Genomic DNA, 14,649 nt, shown 5'->3' with positions numbered 1-14,649 from the left:
GTCCACAGAAAGCTCTCACCCTGCAAAGAAGGGCACATGCACCCAAGGGGTCTCAAGAGAAATCAGTTTTGAGCTGAAATGACACCTGATGGAGACTGGTCCTTTACCCGAGATGCCACCCTGAGCTTCTGAACGCTGTGTGAGCAGAGGGGCTCCCAATCATACAGAGCTCGGCAAGCACCAGAGGAGGGGATGAATAAGTCTCCACCACGTACAGCAGAGAACTGCTAAGGCGAAGCACTGACAAGTTGTTTTGCAACTTGGCAAAGGATGCAATGACAGAGCAGGACAAGATGGGACCCAGCAGACAGCACAAGGAGGACAGTAAAAGAGGAGAGGTCACTCATTTCTTTCCAAACAAGAATTCCTTTCCCTTCTATGAACCTCTGAGCAGAGATGCGGGCCAAAGGCTGGATACAAATGGGATTATGCGTGATTAGGAATAACACTCTGCATAGTGCTTATTTAGTCTGCAGAAGAGAAGTCTGAGCGGGGATTTCATAGCAGCCTTCAACTCCCTGCAGGGGGGTGCAAAGGGCATGGAGCTGCACTGTTCTCAGTGGTGGCTGATGGTCGAACAAGGAGCAATGGGTAAAGTTGCAGCAAGGGAAATTTAGCTTAGATATTAGGAAAAACTCACATGGAGAGTAGTAAAACACTAGAGTAGGTTAACCAGAGAGGCTGTGGGATCTACATCCTTGGAGGTTAAGGCCTCGGTAGAGAAAGCTTTGGCTGGGGTGATATAGTTGTGGGTGGGCCTGTTCTAAGCAGGGGGTTGGACTAGCCCAGGTGACCTCTTGAGGTCCCTTTCAACAATCATTGTGTATGATGGGACAAGCCACGCAATCTCAGGGGTGTCCCTCCTGCCAGTACTGTGAAGCCCCACTCCTACCCCTTCAGAATAAAACCCATCACAAGACACTTTCCCTTTATTATATTTTAATATAATCCTCTTGGGTGGAAGCAAAACAAGGCTCACGTCATTCTCCAGACTGGGGGGCAGGGAACCCAGCAATGGGACAAGGACAGCCCTCACTCCTGCCTAAAAGAGACCATTCCAGTACAACCCCCTCCCTCCCATTCATATAAATTAAGTCTCTCTCTCCTGGGAAAGCAGCAGGTGTAGAAGAACAGCTCTAAAAATATAACATGTCTTGCATTAGCCCCCAAAACACATCTTCAAAGTTCAACCACAACCATGCCTGCGGCCCTGCCCCCTCTACACGGAGGCCTTTGGGTGTGGGCGCACGTGAAGCTGTGCAGGCAGGTCTCTGAGAGGGGATGGGCAGGTCCTCGAGGAGCCTCCCCACAGCAAGGTCACTCCCGGGGCCAGTTAATGCTGACCTGGCCCGAGGCCTCCAGCACCTCCCGCTTGCAGTCGAAGTCGCCGTTGATGTGGCTGAAGGACTGCTCCTCCACCACCCAGAGCTGGCAGCTGGTCTGCGGGATCAGTCGTGCATCATGGCTCACGTTGATCACCACTGTGAAGAGGAGACAGGAGGAAAAGCATGAGCGGAGTGGGAGGCAAAGCAGAGGCCATTTCCATACTTAAGGAGACTGGAAAGACCCCACGTTTTCCCCATCAGCCACTGCCAGGACAGGGCTGGGCAGTGAAGGGCACGACTGGGACCCAACGGAGACCGTGGCAGGAGGGCACTGCTTGTAGTATACAAACCCTCCCGTGGGACCCACGGGCCCACCCCCAGCCAAGTAACCCTTCTGCTTCCCTGCAGCCCCTTGACGGGAATCCCATCCATGCCAGCTGGAATCTGACCCATGCACCTATTACTATCTTCCTCTGCCTGACAGATGGGACCCATGAGGCCACCCCAGCCCAGTATCGCCATCCACCCTTCAATCCGATCCATGGGCCCAGTATTCCCCCAACCCCGGCCTCCTCTGACCAAGGCAGTGGACACCTCCCACCGCGCTGCTTCCACTCACCTCCATGTACGTGCTGACAGCATCACCCAAGGGATCGATTGACTCAATGCACAGATGATTTGTGGGTTCATTCTGGGGAAGTGACAGATCCCCAAAAGAAGCCAGGAGTCCTGAGCCACAGAGCCTTCCTCCCACCCCTTCCCTCCTTCCCTCAGCTAGAAACAGGACCCAGGAGTCCTCCCAAACCATGCCCCTCACTATGGCATGCTGGACAGCACTCCTTTCGAAGAGCCAGAGCAGGGCACAACCTGCAAGTCCTGGTCCTCACGCCTGCTCTGCTCTAACGCGCTTCCTTCCCAGAGCAGCGAACCCGACACAGCCCCGTTCCCATCCCCTGGGTCCATCAGCCTCCCTGAAGGTCAGCTCAGCAAACATCACACGGGCTGTCTGCCCCCCGGGTAGGAAAGAAAAGGGCCCTGAGATAAGTGGGGTGAAAGGAGCGTCCAATCCCTTCTCCTTCCCCAAAATGTCAGGATCCAACTCCCCACCCACCTCCCTCCACTAACACCAGCTCAAGGTCCTGTGCTCCCACCCAGGGCAAGGGCAATGCGCTCCCACCCAGGGCAAGTCTCCGCTCCCCGCCCCAGCTCTCCCCTGCATGGCCAGACCCACGGCGCTCCCAGGGCCACAGCTCCAGCCTCTCCCTGACTTCTTCCTCAGTGGCCAGCCCTCACTCCTGGATTCCCAGCCTGTCTCCCCTTTGCCTCAGCCCTCACATCCTGATCAGCCCCCTGCACCCTCAGGCCCTAGCTCCTCCATACTCACCCTCTCCCCCCTGCCTGGAAGCCCCAGCCCCACACCTGACAGCCTGCAGATCTGCATGGTGAGGGCATGGCTCTCAAGGCTGAAGCGCCCCAGGCACTTGTGAGCATCCTGGTAGGGCAGGTGGATTTGTTTCGGCCACGTTCTCCTCCAAATCGGACTTGGTGATCTGGTGCAGAATGACACTAATTCTACAAGGCAGTAATGTAATGAATCGTGAAGCATTTCATTTTGAGCAAGATAACGGAGAATACCAAAGAGCGGCGGTTCCCCTACTGTAACGCACTTCTTTGATCGTAAAAGGTCTCTCTCTAAAGTACTCTATTGCTCATGTATGACAGTGGATTTACATGATTCTGCTCATACACGTTTAAATTATTACACGTTTATAGCTAGACAGTGTCAAGAAAATCCTGAGCCTTACAGTAGAATAGGGTAAGTCCTACCTGGATATTGTCCGTCATCAGGTATGAAAGGCCAGCTTCTTCCTCCTCTTCACCCTCCCCAAATCTGAACCTTCATCATCTTCATCTTCTTTGTACTCTCCTGGTGGACCAGCTTCTTCTTCATCTGCTTCATCCTCCTTGTATTTAGATCCTGACTGAATGGCATAACTAATAACTGCATGTTTAGAGACGTCACCCTCATCATCTTCATCTTTTGAGTTGGGGGCCTTGTTATCTTCCTGATCAAATCAATCTAGTTAGGTGATCTCCTGAAGCAGCTCAAAAATCCTTTCCCTGTAATCCTTCAGGTTTGTGATGGCACAGCTGAAGAAGTCCAGGTCTTCAAGTTTTTAAGATTTTGCTGAAAATGAATTATAATTGCTCACCGAGATGAAATAACTACTTGGTACCTCCAAGTACTGCATGGCTGCCTCCTAAATGTCACTGATTTTGCTGGCTACCTCCCACCACCTCTTCTCCGTTGCTGTTTCCCGTTGTACAGAGCTCATGTAAGAAGTCTTCCTGGTGACAGTCAACATCCCTTCCCCATAAGATCAGACACTCTCTCTACACTCCCTTTGAAACAGGTTTGACCCACTTTCCATCCCATTGAAATGTGTGTCTTTGCTTCTGGATGCCCCAAAAGTACATGTGTCTTCAGAAATACGATCCTATAATCACCCAGGGAGATGCAAAGCTCTCCCATTCTCTGAGGCCGGCACAGCCAACTGTCCCAGCGCCGATCCTGCCATGCCTGGTGCACAGACAGCTTTCCATGGCCTGAATGGGGCAGCTGTGGATGTGATGATAGAGGTAATCCTGCTTAGAGTAGATCTGGCATCTGTAGTCCATTATAGTCACGAGTCAGCCTGTGTGAGTAGGAAATTTTGGAGCCACCTCGGAGACCCGGCCATAGGGTATAATGGAGAAGGAATGAGATATCTACAGCTTTGTTGTTTTTTGTCTGATTTGGATGACACTTGCAGGGGTGGTAGCCCCTGTTGAGAGCATGAAGCCTGCCACGTTTCAAGAAGATCGGTGCAGGGTTTTGGGGGGGAACTGCATCTCAAGCTGCTGACAGGCAAAACTCGTGCCATGGGTGACAGTGTGTGTGTTGAGGCGTAGCAGGGGTGACAGCTGCAGCGATGGTGGCCCCTGCTGCGGCCACGAGGCCTGCCAGCTGGCGAGGAGATCGGTGCAGGGCTTCTGGGCTCGGGGGCCTGCACCTCTGGCTGCTGACAGGCAAAACTCGTGACATGGGTGCTCGTGCAACTGTGGCTGTTTTGAGGCATGGGACCTGGGATCACCGCAGGCCTGGCTGCTACCAGTTACCAATTAATCATGATTCCCTCAGGGACCAGCTCAATACACAGCACCAAGAACAATCCACCGCCCCAAGACAGAGGCCGTCAGTGCACTTAACAAAAGATGAAGCCTCTTCAGACAATCTACAGGAAAACCGGTCTCAGTTCTGCGCATCTCCATTTGATTTTGTAAGCATGAGTGCCTTGAGGCTGGCCACAACCAAAATGGCTCAGGATTAAAAAGTTAAGAGAAAATGTCAAGATGCCGTTTCATAGACACCTTGTTGTAAAAGGAAGAGGATGGGAAAAAAGAAAATAAAACCCCATAAAGTTTCGCCGTCACTGGCTTCCATGGGACTTTTGGTTTCAAGTCATGCTAGAGGCAGGGGATGGCATTTTCTGCACCACTGGAGCACCACTCCCAGCACCCAGTTCACAGAGGGAAAGAGCTACCTGGCTGTAGCTGCATGGAGGGCAGGGAGAAGAGCCCTCCTCTGCTCTCGGGCCGCGGGAGGTACAGGGGACGGACAGACCAGCCACGAGCCAATCTTGTCTCTGATGACTGAGCAGGACCCAGCAGCAATCCCCTTCTTGCCTCTAGCCATTAGGAAGGCCGGTTATGTGGTTGCGAGGGAAGGAGGGGAGGGGGCCATTGCCCCATCATGTGCTCTCTGGGCAGAGCTGAAATAACTCAGGACCGGTGGGGGTGGGGAGGAGAAAGAAAAGAAGAATACTAATAATACCAGTAATCATCACAATAATAATCATAATAATAAAAGATCAAATCCAGAATAAACAGCCCCAAACTCCAGCTAATAAAGAGGCAAATTTTGACAAATGAGGGTTTTTATTCTTTCTGACCACCGGCTGGAGGAAATCAAAGTCAGCTACCCAGATTATGCTTTTTTTTACATTTAAAGATGGATTTGGTGCCACTACGACTTGTTTACAACCAAAGTTAAAAATAAATGAAGACCCATCATGCCAGCCATGCCAACACGGGAATGAGGCTGAAGTTGGCTGCTTATTCCCAGTTCCTTATTCCTTAGTCTCGGTTCCCTTTTCAAAGCTAATCTAGACCCAATAAAAGCTTCTTATGAATGAATTACACATCCTGAAGTAAATTTGTTCATGCCAGGCATCCATCTGACAGCCCCCCAGGCACTGTACTAAGTATCTGGGCTTGAATAAGGAATTGGCTTTGGGGCTGTGTTGCCTGCCAGCTCTGTGGTCCTGAGCGAGCCCTGGCACCCAGCTTGCTGGACTTACAAAGGACTTTTTCTATTTCCACCCCCTCCACTCACACACACACCTCATCAAAGTGACAGGCAAATCTGGTAACAGCTGGGATTATGGCTGGAAATCCATTTTGGGCCACCCCACACCATCTGGGCCAGGCAAGACACTGGTCATCAATTCAGTCTGTAATCCCAGCAGTCTGTAATCTCAAATGCCGGGTCCTTAGGCAAGCGTGTATACTTAGTACCATGGGAATGGGGGGCTGTTAGTTGGCAGCCTGGCATGAAGAAACCACGCTCTGGTCCGGGCCAGACTGGTCAGTGGTGTCCGGGAGAGTCCCCCGGTGCCATAGAGGCATGGTGTGGGGTGGCTCAAGAAGGATTTCCATCCCTAACCCCAGCCCACAAGGAATTCCTTCCTTGAGCCTGTATACTTGGTACAGTGGGGATGGGGGAACTGGCCCAAACAGTATTTCCAGCCATAACCCCAGCCCAAAACCAGGTCCTTATTTGGGTCCATGTACTGAGTACAGTGGGCGCGGGGGGCTGGCAGTCGGCAGCTTGGCACGCAAAAACTGCACTTTGGGCCAGGTGAGACTCTGGTTGGGGGGTGTGGGATAGTACCCAGTGCCAGAGGCATGGTGTGGGGTGGTCCAAAGAGGATTTCCTGTCGTCAACCCAGCCCAAAACCCAGGTCCTTATTCAAGCCCATATACTTAGGACAGTATTTGTGGGGGCTGCCAGTTCATGGCCTGGCACAGCCAAACCGTGTCTTCAGTCGGGCAGGACAGCCAGGGGATGGCTTAGACTGCTGAAGGGGATGTAGCTCAGTGGTAGAGTGCATGCTTTGCACGTATGAGGTCCTGGGTTCAATCCCCAGCATCTCCACTTTTCATAGGGAAGCAAGGCAGGCCCTACAGAGACAAGTTAGAAGGTCTCAACCTATTCAGCCTCCACAAGAGAAGGCTGAAAGGGGATCTGCTGGCAGTTTACGAACTCCCCAGGGGGGACCAGAGAATTGGGGGAAGCTCTGTTCCCCCCAGGCACCCCCCAAGGTTACTAGGAATAACACCCTCAAACTGTTAGAGAAAAGGTTTGGGCTGGACACCAGGAAACATTACTTTACACTTAGGGCTAATGGGCTCCCAAGGGTATTGGGATATTTGGCTGGGGTGATATGATCCTGGCACCCATTCGTGCCCATATATTTAGTACAGGGGCGGGGGGTGTCAGCTGGCAGCCAGCACAGCCAACCCGCACTTTGGGCCGGGCAACGCTGTGGTCAAGGTGCTTCGGGACAGTCCCCTGTGGCGCCAACAGGCAGTTTGGGGTGGCCCGAGAAGTATTTTGCCCCACAATCCCATCCTAATCTGACCTTTATTTAGGGCTCTGTCCTTGATGAAGAATATTATTTTGCATATTAATTAGCAAATATGCAATGATAAAAATTTTAAAATAAATTTCTCTATTCAAAATTGTGTAATTCATTAATAACAAGCTTTGATTTGGTCTAGATTTGCTTTGAAAAAGGAACTGGGAATAAGCAACCACGTTCAGCCTGGTGGGTGGGATGGAGGAGCCGGGGCCCCGCAGGCAGCTTTGGGCATCTCCCCAGCACCCAAAAAAGCAGCCCGAAATGTATTTATTTTTAAAAGGATTTTTACCTCCCCAGAATCTCACCCCCGACACAACCAAGAAATGCACGGAGGGCGAATTGCAGCGGGTGACCCAGACTCAGAGTTAACTGAAGAAAAGGGGAGGGGAAAAGAAAAGAAGTCGTTCACCTCCATCCAGTCCAGAAAACAAACCAGCTTTCAAAAACAGGAGTACTACATAGCCAGTCACAATAATGACAATACTATATCAAGAATAATTATGACGTAGCAGTACCTTCTGTGCCCCCGTGATGAACTTATAGGCAGACGCAAGGTCGCCTCTCAACCTTCTCTTGCAGAGGCTGAAGAGGTCCAGGTTCTCTAGTCTCGCCTCGTAGGGCTTGGTCTGCAAGCCCTTAACCATACGAGTGGCCCTTCTCTGGACCCTCTCCAGGTTATCCACATCCCTCTTGAAGTGTGGCGCCCAAAATTGCACACAGTACTCCAACTGCGGTCTGACCAGCGCCCGATAGAGGGGAAGTATCACCTCCTTGGATTTGTTCGTCATGCATCTGCTGATGCACGATAAAGTGCCATTAGCTTTTCTGATGGCTCCGTCACACTGCCGGCTCATGTTTATCTTGGAGTCCACTAGGACTCCGAGATCCCTTTCTGCTTCCGTGCCACCCAGCAGGTCATTCCCTAGGCAGTAGGTGTGCTGGACATATTTCCTCCCTAGGTGCAGCCCTTTGCATTTCTCCTTGTTGAATTGCATTCTGTTGTTTTCTGCCCATTTGTCCAACCTGTCCAGGTGTGCTTGTAGCTGTTCCCTGCCCTCCGGCGTGTCCACTTCTCCCCACAGCTTTGTGTCATCTGCAAACTTGGACAGAGTACACTTCACTCCCTCGTCCAAGTCGCTGATGAAGACATTGAGGAGTAATTTAATTCCAACCATACAGTTGGTCCAATAAAAGTCACCACACCCAAAAAATCCTTGCCTTTTGCATACTTCCTGGATCATCACAGCTAAAACACCACTCTTAACAAAGAGTGCTCAACCTTTTTGTCTGGTGAGATGGATGGGCAGTGCCCAATCCATATGCAAGCAGTACGCAGTCAGTGGTTCCAATCTGGGGCCCAAGGAGTTCATAACAGGGCCCCATCCAGCTGTCCAGAGTGGGGTAGGGCACAGCCCAGTCCTGATCCAGCATGAACAGGGATTTTTGGCCAGCCCCAATCGAAGCCCATGGAGGGAGGAAAGGTAGGGGCATGACAAGAAACCAATCCAAAGGCAATGGGGGGGGAGGGGGGTATCTCACCAGAAGAAAGAGTTTAGACAGGTGAGAAACCCTCAAATTTCCCAACTGTGGGGAGCCCAATGGGGCAGATATCATAGCTCCACTGGCTGCAATTGGCCCAAGGACCAGAGGCTGAGCACCCGTGCTCTAACACTATCAGCAAAACGCTATAACAATATTTATTATGCTTGCCAGCATTGAATCCGAACACTTACAGCTGGGCTCGCAGGAAGATCCTAGCTATCCCACGCTGCCTGACTCCCAGGGAAGCTCACTAGCAAAGAATCCACCTCTCCCACCTCTTCCCCTCCACCCCCAATCTCTCCCACTGTCATCTTCTTCAGAGCTAGCCCTTAATTCCACACACATCTAGCTTGTCATTCCCCAGACACACAACCTTCATTCCAGCCTGCCTGCAAGTCACTGCTTGGGTGACTGGAGGCAGCAGGCACACGTGTGTCTCTGCACACACATCCCCATGGCCTGCATGCACCCAGGCAGGGTCCTGGGAGTAGCACCAATAGCTGGATGCAGGTAAGTGTATGATCAGTGGGGGTTGGAGGTCCGGGACTTGGGGACTGTGTGTGCGTGGGCAGGGGGGATGGGTACCTGCCAGATATGGGGGAAGATAGCCGGGCGTCAAGGCTGCATCAGGGCAGGGGGGACGGGAGGGGTAGGCGCCTGCCCCTTCAGCAAGAGGAGGAGGCATCGGGGGGAGCTGCATAGGTGGGCTGGTGGCACTTGGGCTGGTGCTCATACTTGTATGGGCAGAGCAACTGGGAGACGCTGCTGGGGGGACGCGCTGGAGGGACCATGACCAGGCTGCCTAGTGAGGCATGGCAGCCCCAGACCAGGGCGGGGGGGGGCCGCCACAGGCCTCCCCTCCTCCCTCCAGCCTGTGCTGGGGCTGGACTCTCTCCGCTGAAATCCGCACGAACTGCGGGACTTCGGCCCGAATGGCACAGGGGCAGCTGGGGGCTCCCTTTAGCAGGACTGGGGGAAGGCAGGTGGGGACTGGCCACTGATCTTCATAAATAGGTCCTGGTACAAAAAACGTTGAGAACCACTGTCCTAGACCTCCCATCCCTTTAACGGGTATTTATTTCCTTGCCATTGTACACCCACCTTTTCTCTTACATGAGCATATCACTTCATCCTGCCAACTGAAGCATTTGGATTGTCTGTCTGGCTGCCTCTCTCAAGTCATACTTTCCTGAAACTGTCCTGCTTGAACCTGAGATGATAAAATAACACACTACCTATTACTTTACAGTTCTTAATTCCTAGATGTTTCATTTTTTTAAAAGTTACAGTAATCAAATAGTCAAATAAGTTAAGAGCTATGATGCTATGCGATTGCCAGGTCAAGGTTAAGTGCAGTTTTAGTAAAAAGAAAACCCTTCTTTCTCTAAATCAGATTTGCTTAGTATATAAGGGAACAGGTGCAAGAAATGGGGTGGTTTTTTTTCATCCCACACCTACAATTTGAATTTAAAAGCCAAACTGACCTCTTGCCTATTTCTACATCATGACAGGTGGTAAAAGAAGATATTCTTGCAGAATCGTTTTTCAGATTTTGTTCTGTTCAATCACTTCCCCAAAGTCCCCCCTCCCTGTGTTTTTCCTTTTTGGTCCAAATCCTCCAACCAAGAGAGAAAGAGAACGGTCCCAAGGCTTAAAATTGTAATTTATCAGCATGAAGCTCATGTGTGTTTGCACAACAACCAGTGCAATCAGTGGGCTAATGTGGCCTACACACAGTACCAAAATAAAACTAACCTGGAAAAACTCCAGTATCCCATGCTGTATCTATTAAGTCTCATTTCCTTTGTTTGGTTTACTCTAGCTAAGCAAATGAAGTCATAATACTAGACTGATTAGCGGCTTTAAAGGTAAGACCTGCCTTAGCTTTGCTGTATATTTGTAAAACTAGTTTCACACCCCACTTCTGCAAATGATTATGCAAACATTTAGCCTCATGCGCTAATAGTCTTACCGAGTTTAACAGCTCATTTGTCGAAAACTATGCACACACAGACTTGGCCTTCGAATACAAATGGAGCTTTTTCAGACTATATCTTTTCAGGATAAGAACTAACAAACAGGCCATAGTGACAAATGCAGTTGCGTCGACATAAACGGGAATTTTCATTTCATTTACACACACCCTAAGTCTTTATTTGCATTTGTACAGCATCTGCTACAACAGAACTTTAGTCAGGATTGTCACCTCTCCTCATCGAAGGACGTACAAATAATTAACACAGTAATCAACTATCATGGTTATCTAGTATACAGAATATGTAACAGGGCACTGGGATGTGCCTGACCCTTTAGGAGAGCAAGCAGCCTGAGAGGCTGCTTTTAGGGGGCAGGGGGGAGCTAATGAGGGACTCACCTGGCTGGAAGAGGGCTCAGGCTGGAGCTACATGAGCCCCGAGTCTGCACCAGTCTCTTCGTTTCCCCCCAGCTACTGCACAGTGCACAACTCCTGGCTCCGGGTCCCTGAAGGGAACTGGATTTTGGCTGAACAACTCTACAGGTCTGGAAACAGAGGCAAGTTTCTTGGACTGAGGAAGACTGGGTTTACAGGCAAGTGGTCTTTATGTTACACCTCTAAAGACTGAGGTGTCTGCCAGACGGCGGTGATGTTTCTTATTGATTTATGTTTAGCCTTGAACCCTGGGGGTGCAGACTCAAGGCTTGCTTAGAGAGCCAGTATCCCAGGAGCCCTCACACTGAGGGTGGGACCCAGGGAGGGGTCCCAGAACTGAAAAAAGGCTGAGACCCAGATCACGAGGTCCAAGAGGCCCAGAGCCACCTGTGTCCAGGGCTGGGCAGTGGAGGGGTCTGGGAGCTCAAGGGGGCAGAGTGCATAAGAAGGAAAATCAAAGGGAGAACATCTCTGAGGCTTAGGGCGTGGTGTAGGGGAGGAAAAGGAACCACACCGTTTGCCCTTAAGGCTAGGTCCCTGTAGGGCACCTGTAGTCAGGCCGAGAGGAACCTACCAAGGTTGGATGTCTGGATAGTGGCCAATGGGGCCTCAGACCCAGGGGAAACTTACTGGATTCGGGCTCACTCTAAGGCCTGCTAGCAGCCTCCTTGAATCAACCTGTAATATTAAGAGCAAGGCACAGCTGGTGAACAATGAAGAGAGAGTGACATTAGAGCTGGAGCCAGGCAGGAGCAGCAAGGCCGCTAGGGGTGTCATGGCAGCCCCTGTGGCTGTGAGCCTGTCACAGAGTACTTCTAGTTTTTCCTTTGAAAGGAAAATATAAAGTAGTGATAAAATTATGATCGCATAATCTGTGATTCCATGACTCGTTTCTTTAAAATTGTTTTAATGGACCACCGATAGTGCAGTGCAGCCCCAACACAGCAGGCCAGACTGCCAGTGGCCAATACATTCACGGGCTGGATCCAGGTGTTCCTGCTCTGGCACGTGGGTGGGCACCATCTGGCCAGGTGGGGGACAAACTGGCTTCAACACAGCCCTGATGGGGAAAGGAGCTTGACCCATCCTTGTCAAGAGGGAAAGAAGGCTAGCCAGGTGACCCTGTAGGGAGGGAAAGAGTGCGTGGCCTGGCCCAACCCGGCCCTGCAGGAAAGGAAGGGGACACGGTCCAACCCTGATCCCGAAGTGGGGGAACGTGGCCCAGGCCCACGGGGGAAAGAGGCATAGCTTGGCTCAGACCAGCCATGCAGGTACTGGGGCTTGGGGATTTGGCAGGGGAAGTGGTGGGGAGGCTGTGTTCATGGCCACCACTCGCTTGCTGCCAATTCCCCAGACCCATGGGGAGCCCCACAAGCCAGATGTGATGGCTCCATGGGGCTGCATTTGGCCCAGGGGATGGAAATTGAGCAACCCTTGTCTCGTAGATGCATAATACGTCAATTTGTATTTGCTTACAGAGATAATTAATAAAACATAAATATCAATGAAATGTTAGTTAAAATCTCAAAAGATTAAAAAATACCTGTCAGCATTTTCATTTTTACACTCTGCCTTGTATGGATAGCCATTTTAATAATATAACATTAGGTATCGTTTTCAAAAGATCCTGCCTGTTGGAAAATATGCATAAGTGGAGCAGCTGTAAATGCTTCACAACAAGTCGTAGCGCTGAAAGAAGAAGAAAAAAAAGTTAATTTCTCAATTAGTGAATTATGACTATGCAAAGGGTGTGGGAAATGACATTTCAACCCTCACCTAGCCAGATATTGTGCCTATTTAAATAAAATTGGTTTTAAAAAGTTATCAACACAAGCTACACCAAGAAAAGCACCTGTGAATTGGTGTGCACTACTTAAATTGACCAGATTGAGTAAACCAGAGTTAAACTGGTTCAACTTTTTGTGTAAGCAAAGCCAGAGGCATAACCAGGAGCGTCAGTGCCCGGGGGAGACAGCGCCGAGCGCTGGAGCGGGAGGTGAGGAGCGTCGAGCGCTGGAGACTCCCTGAAAACCGGCAGTTTGTTCAGTAACCAACTAACTGCAACTTGAGGCCTTTAGGCCTACGCTGAATGAAACAAGGAGACAATTTCAGTCCTACTTAATGTCTTCACTGGAGCGTGTCTGAAATCAGTCCCCATTAACAGGCATGAAAAATATACCCAGTTGCTATTGAAGATGCTGTCGAGAAAGCGATCGTGGCTTCCTGTACCTAGTACGGGGGTTTCTCAGCCTGTTTCGGCTCCAGACGCCCGTCTGCAACTGGCCTGAGTTTTGTGGCACCTGCTTTTCAAAAATTAATTTCACTGTTTTTCATTATGAAAAATAGTAGACTGACCCCCACCCCTACCTCTTGCCACAGCAGATACGAACGGCTTCTGATGCTACGGCTTCCTGCCGGAAACCTCGTGAATCGCATGCAGGTGTTCACATGCCTCACAGAGCTGACTGACTCCCAGCCCTACTCACGCACTCGGTGTGTGAGCCCATGCAGCCATGTACATGCATGCACGTGTGTGTGTGTGTGTGTACATGCATGCACACGCATCTGCATGTGTAGGTGTATACACACAGTGCACGTGTAGCACATAGGGTACAGCGTGCCTGCAGGTGCATACTGCGTGTGTGTGCATGCAGGTGTGCGCAAACAGGCAGACATGTATGTGCACTGCCACACGCACTCTTTCCACGTATGTATACTGACATGCACACCTATGTGTATACGTGTACAAGTGTATATGTGGAGATCCACGCCCCCGCCCCCGTACACACACCCGTGGGCAACCCCTCGCAGCCGAGGACGACCCGCTCTCACGAGGCCAGTCCCGGGCCCGGACTCCAGCGCTGCCCCCCCCCCCCGTGCAGAGACCCGGCCTCCCTCGTGTCGGGGCGGCGGGGTGTGGAAGCGGGCCTGAGGCGGCCTCCACACGCTGCCTCCGCCGCCCCCCGCCGCTCCTGCCGCGTTTCCGGGGCGACGGACGCAGTCCCGGCCCTACCGGCAGCGGCGCGGGGCGGGGCCTGAGCGCGGGCACGTGACTGCCGCCTCCCGCCGCTCTGGCCCGTCCCCGCCGCCCAGCCGGCGCTGCGCTGCGCACGCGCGAACCCCCTTGCTCCTCCCCCCGCCCCCCTCCCGCTGTAGTGACGCGCAAGCTCCCCATTGGCCGCGGCGCAGGTGGGCGGGCTGAGGGCGGGCGGGGCGGAGAGGCTGTTGAACCCCCGTCGTGTGCTGTGGGCGATGGACGCGCGGGGGGCGGGTCAGCGCGGAGGGGCGGGGCCAGGGGTAGTGGGCGGTCGGAGCAGGGCTGCGAGAGGGTGTGCATCCCGCGGGGTAGGAGCGGGCAGGGCACGGGGGTGTGTGTCATTGCAGCCTGGCCCCTAGAGAGCCCGACGTGTCCTGTGTGTCACACTGCAGCAGGGCTCGAGCAGCTTTCCCTCGTGGCCCGGCCCGGCCCGGCCCGGCACCACCGCATCCACACAGGGGAGAAGCCACATCACTGCTCTGAGCGTGGGAAGAGCTTCACCTACTCCTGCAGCCTGTGCCGAGCACCGGTGCATGTCACAGGGAGAAGTGACATGGGTGCTCTGAGTATTGGAAAGGCGTCACCCGCCTC

At 52.1% G+C, this 14,649-nt stretch overlaps 1 long non-coding RNA gene and 1 other non-coding gene across 5 annotated transcripts; one reads left to right on the top strand and one right to left on the bottom strand.

The window, feature by feature from the left end:
• Window positions 1-6,510: 6,510 nt before the first annotated feature.
• On the top strand, window positions 6,511-6,582 carry TRNAA-UGC (transfer RNA alanine (anticodon UGC)). Its single transcript has one exon. It is a non-coding gene; the product is annotated as a tRNA-Ala (tRNA).
• A 4,150-nt stretch (window positions 6,583-10,732) lies between these two features.
• Window positions 10,733-14,130, bottom strand: LOC132248781 (uncharacterized). 4 transcript variants are annotated; one of them, XR_009460179.1, is made up of 3 exons: window positions 14,035-14,130; window positions 13,201-13,321; window positions 10,733-12,710 (listed from the first exon to the last, which is right to left on the bottom strand). It is a non-coding gene; the product is annotated as an uncharacterized LOC132248781 (long non-coding RNA). The 4 variants fall into 4 exon arrangements; XR_009460176.1 differs by lacking the exon at window positions 14,035-14,130 and adding an exon at window positions 13,813-14,028 and having other exon boundaries at window positions 13,201-13,324; XR_009460175.1 differs by lacking the exon at window positions 14,035-14,130 and adding an exon at window positions 13,813-14,028.
• Window positions 14,131-14,649: the final 519 nt, after the last annotated feature.

This window comes from Alligator mississippiensis, chromosome 1 (assembly GCF_030867095.1).
Source record: "Alligator mississippiensis isolate rAllMis1 chromosome 1, rAllMis1, whole genome shotgun sequence".
Classification (NCBI taxonomy): Eukaryota; Metazoa; Chordata; order Crocodylia; family Alligatoridae; genus Alligator; species Alligator mississippiensis.
The sequence above is the reverse complement of the archived record's forward strand: the minus strand, read 5'-3'. Positions and strand labels throughout refer to the sequence as shown.